Source organism: Mus caroli, unplaced genomic scaffold (genome assembly GCF_978045245.1).
Source record: "Mus caroli unplaced genomic scaffold, Mus_caroli_1 scaffold_22, whole genome shotgun sequence".
NCBI lineage: Eukaryota > Metazoa > Chordata > Mammalia > Rodentia > Muridae > Mus > Mus caroli.
The window spans coordinates 4,768,859-4,774,183 of NW_028227277.1; the positions used below are offsets into that span (position 1 = coordinate 4,768,859).

Sequence of the window (5,325 nt, forward strand, 5' to 3'; positions counted from 1 at the left end):
CAACAACAACAATAATAATAATAATAATAATAATAATAATAATAATAATAATAATAATAATACAGTGAGACTGATAAGCCAGCAGTGACAGGACTTTAGCTCCTATGACAGAATTTGAGTCAGGCATTGTGTACTCACCCATAATTTAATTATGAGGATCTTGCTTAATTTTGTTTATATATAAGTGCATTATCACATGGATGTTTTCGCCCTCTTAAATTCTGAGTGTGTCAAGAAAACTGATGTTTCTCTTACTTATACTATTAAGCAGATTGCATAAAAGCTTGTTTATCTTTTACCATTTCTAAATAAGCATTTTATTTCAATTTGTTTCCATATTGTATGCTTTAACTGTTTGATAGTTGTCTGTTAATTTTTGGTTGATCTTACATAAAAAGCCAATTTGACAAAAAATTTGGTATGGAATACTATGTATTTTATAATTTTAAAATATTTTCCACTCACCTCAAAGTGCTCTGTGGATATAAATTGGCATCTAAGTTAGCAATAAACAACACAAATTCTATTCCACTTAACCCTTCTGGAAATGAACTTGTATGGTATTATCTGATTTGAAACTAATAAATCTATTTAACTAAACCAGAGCCATGTTCATTAGCAAGGAAACTACTACTGTCTGTTGTTCAGAAAATGGAAAAGATACTCCTTCAGTAAAAGAAAGAAAGGAGGTCCTGCCTTCAGCAGTTGTGGGAAGTCTATGTTGCATGTACATTTTCCTGATTCTCCAGCATCTAGGGCACTCAGAATATACAGAGGCTTCTGCAGATGTGGCGAGAAAAACAAACTCTTAGGAATCTCAAGCAAGTGCTTCAAGGCAAGTCTTACTTGTGGGAAAGTAGGTGTAAAACCTCCCGTCTGCATGGAGGTTTGTGGGAAACAAACACCCTCTAATTCCAATATCTATAGTCGCTCTGAAACTTCCGGTTGGAGGTCTGCTTGTTTTTATATTATTTTATACATTTTAATGTATTCTCATTGTGTGTACACCTGTTTGAGTGTGTACATATGTATGTAACTGTGCACATACCACTGCATATATGTAGAGATTTCAGGAAAATGTGGAAAAACCAATCCTCTTCTTCTACCATGTCTATGTTTCAGAGATGAAGTTCAGGCACTCACCCTTACACAGTGATCCATCTCATACATTCCTTCAGCTTTACTTCTATATATTCTTTGAAGATTACCTGTTCATTCATCATGTCAAAACTCACAGAGACTATGAAGGTGGTCATGCTGCAAGCCAGCATGAGAATAGAAAATTAAGCAACCAAAGTTTCAATGAACCATTGATATTTCTTATCATCCTGTTACTTTCATAGATGGATGTGATTAAAACTCTCACCCCAAGGCCTTCTAAGCACAGGTGCATTGAACTCAAAGAGACTGTAGCAGCATCTGCATGCACAGTGCCTGCAAGGTCTCCAACAAAAAGAGTCCAAGCAATGAGAGGGAAGGGGAAAAATGCCCCTACCTTTAATTCAGAAATTATTTCCAGTCTGTAGCTTGGAAAGGAAAAAAAAATGTTCTTCCATTTTTTTTCACATTTTTTTGCATATCCAGTGATAGGGTATCACTGGGTATGCAAACCATGCTTAAATCTAAGCCTCTAGTTCTGCATTACCTGGCAAATGCAAATCAAACTTAATGACAATCTTTGAGCTTCTTTATGTAATAAAGTATTGGCAGGGTTCTTTAAAGAAAACATTAAGGGCCACTTGTTTATATAGTATGGTTTCCAGTTTTATCTTTTTATGGGATTTCAGAGTGTTTGTGATCATGTATATCTCTGTGTCTACATGTGTATTTCTTGTGCTTTTTCTTTGGCTAATTTTATTCTGTTTGCTTTCTTCTATTCTAGTTCTTTTTTTTTTATTATTGTATCTTAATCATCATTATTGTTGTTATTATTATCATTACTAGTATCATTATTATTTAGATGCCTGCTTGTATTTTAATAAAGGGAGAAAGAAAAAGCTGTGAATGTGGGTGAGAGGAGAAATGGAGAGGATGTAGAAGGATTTGGGGGCACTGTAATCAGAATGTATTGAATGAAAAGATGTATTTTCAATTAAAAGTGTCTTCACAGAAATGTTGATCTTATTGTTTGTACAAAGGACTTAGAAACTTATTTTTTAAAGAATCATATTGTAAACAGAGGACAAGTATGAAAGTTTTTCATACTGAGAAGAGTTTCATTTTGAAGGTATTGTGAGGACCCTAGTGTTAATAATCAAGAACACAGAGCATGACACACAGCAGACAAAAGTACAAAGCGCACACAAATATACAGGTAGGCATCAAATTAGTGAATGTATGGACCATTTTCATGGAGCACAAATCCTCTCCCATCTCCTTAAGAACAAAACAGAATCGCTGTTGTCTCCAAAGCCTTTGAGTAGGAATTCATCCAGTATCCTTTTTCTTCTATTTGATTAGAACTGACTCAACACTGCCAAGATTCCAGGACAGGAAAAGAGACTCCCTCATCCACATGTGTGCTTCCAGGTAGTGTTACAGATGATCACATTCTTAGACAAAAAAATAGAGCACATCTATCCTAGTACAGTTCCGGAAGGCAGAAAGTGTGAAAATCTAGGGACTGGCTAGTTTTACTTGTGCCTGGCACCTTGAACGGCAACCTGTAGGTTGTGAGTCCTTGTGACACTTTCATGGGAGTTGTCTAAAACTATCTTTATGTCAGATATTTATGTTAGGATTTATAAAAGTAGGAAATTATAGTTATGAAGTACCAAAAATATTATATTGAGTGGCTCACCATAGATTAAGGAAGTATATATGTGAAGGAACTACAGCATTAGGAAGGTTGAGAACCATTCTCTGGAAGCTTGAAAACAGAAAGCATGGTGTGCCTCACAGCCTGCGTTTGGCATCAGTATAAGGCCTGCTTCTGACTCTGATCTTGGCTTTCTTTTGTTTCTTGTGACCATGTGGGAATAACCTAGATAGTATAGTAAAATGCCCTATCTGAGAACATGATCAGAATCCATCTTGTGAAACCATGTGCTATAGTATCATTAGGAAAGGGCTGTCTTTGGAACCAGTGCTACTCTGCATGCATGTGAGTGCTTTGGTGCTTTGCTCTCTTTCTTTTTCTTTCTTTCTTTCCTTCTTTCTTTCTTTCTTTCTTTCTTTCTTTCTTTCTTTCTTTCTTTCTTTCTTTCTTTCTTTCTTTCTTTCTTTCTTCCTTCCTTCCTTCCTTCCTTCCTTCCTCCCTCCCTCCCTCCCTCCCTCCCACCCTCCCTCCCTCCCTCCCTTCTTCCTTCCTTCCTTCCTTCCTTCCTTCCTTCCTTCCTTCCTTCCTTCCTTCCTCCCTCCCTCCCTCCCTCCCTCCCTTCTTTCTTTCTTTCTTTCTTTCTTTCTTTCTTCCTTTCTTTCTTTTTTTTCTGTTTTTTTTTTTTTTTTTTTTTTTTTTGAGGCAGGGTTTCTCTGTGTAGCACTCAGTCATGGAATTCATTCTGAAGATCAGGCTAACTTGGAACTCATAAATTCGCCTGTCTCTGCCTACCAAGTGCAGGGATTAAGGCTTGTATCACCACACCCAGCGTCTTTGATTTTTTATTCTGGTATTAACTTATTGTTCCCAATGTGGTTTATTTAATTTCATTGTTTTATTTTACTCTCTTCTCTTCTCTTCTCTTCTCTTCTCTTCTCTTCTCTTCTCTTCTCTTCTCTTCTCTTCTCTTCTCTTCTCTTCTCTCCTCTCCTCTCCTCTCCTCTCCTCTCCTCTCCTTCCCTCCCCTCCCCTCCCCTCCCCTCCCCTCTCCTCCCCTCCCCTCCCCTCTCATCTCCTCCCCTCCCCTCCCCTCTCCTCTCCTCCCCTCCCCTCCCCTCCCCTCCCCTCCCCTCCAATCCCCTCCCCTCCCCTCCCCTTTTCTTTTCTTTTCTTTTCTTTTTTTCTTAAATATTTTCTATTTTTACATTTCAAATCCTTTCCTGGTTTCCCCTTGGAAAACCCACTATCCCATCCCAACTCCCCCTACTCACCAATATAACCACTCCTGCTTTCCTATTCTGGCATTCCCTTACACTGTAGCATGGGGTCTTCCAGGGCCATGCTTCTATTCTCCCACTAGTGTCCAACTAGGCCATCCTCCCATACATATGCCGCTGCAGCCATGGGCCCCTCCCTGTGAATTATTTGGTTGGTCTTTTTTTTTTTTAATTGGATATTTTTAAATTTACATTTCAAATGTTGACCTCTTCCCCAGTTTCCCACTTTCCCAGAAACCCCCTGTCACATCCCCTGTGCCCCTGATTCCATGAGCGTGTTCCTCCACCTGAGCACCCACTCCCATCTATCAGTGTGGTGGTTAGCAAGGTTACTTCTCTGTCTCCTCATCATTCAACATCATATTGCAGATCCTGTGGCTGATGGGGAAAAAATGTCCAGATTCTGGGCATTGCAGGGCACCCTCCAGGACATCGATTTCAAATCACATGTGGGTACATCTTCCTCAAAAACATCTTGTCTGGTTCATAGCTGTCAGCTGGCTTTTTAGTACCTCGGCCAATACTGAGGTGTCTGCTGCCTGCACAAGCACTGCAGGAGCATTAGTGCCAGAAAGTCAGGGTTGAACTCCACAGGGTTGATGAGGATTTCGGTGGCCTACAGGTACAGATGGAAAACATGCATGCCCAAGCTCCACACATGTGAGTTTAGGAGATTGTAGGTAAGCAATTTCATGTGTTCTGCACATTGGTTTTCTGCACAGGACTAATTTTTTCATTAATTTTGGGATTTATTTACATTTTATATGATAGCTCAATTCCCAGGTTTCCTTCAACAAATCCCCATCCCATCCACCCTTTCCTCTTTTCCCTTTGAAAAAAGGCTTAGTTTGTGTTAATCTTCTACATTGCACTCCATCAGTGAGAGAAATCAAGGCAGGAACTCATGTCGGACAATAGGAAGGGCAAATGGATAAAGGCTACTAATTTGCTGGCTTTCTCAGCACAGTTTTCTCAGCTTTTCTTCTTACAAAATATATAAGCTACTTTTAACTTTTATTTTAATAACATTATATATACATTAATGTACATATACATTATTAGAGTGTTTTGCTTGGGTGGATATCTTTGGTCCTTTGATACTGGAGCTACACATGAGCTGCCACCTGAGTTCTGGGATTCAAACCCTGGCCTTCTAAAAGAGCAGAAAGTGCTCTTAAACACTGAGTCATCTTTCAAGCCCCACCCTCAGCTTGCTTTCTTATTTATTTTATCAACATCTTTGAAGGGATAGCACCACTCACTGTATACTGGATCCTCTCCCATCAACTG

At 39.0% G+C, this 5,325-nt stretch overlaps 1 pseudogene; it reads right to left on the bottom strand.

Annotated features, from left to right (window-relative positions):
* Positions 1–4,364: 4,364 nt before the first annotated feature.
* Positions 4,365–4,729, bottom strand: LOC147000014 (multifunctional methyltransferase subunit TRM112-like protein pseudogene; annotated as a pseudogene).
* Positions 4,730–5,325: the final 596 nt, after the last annotated feature.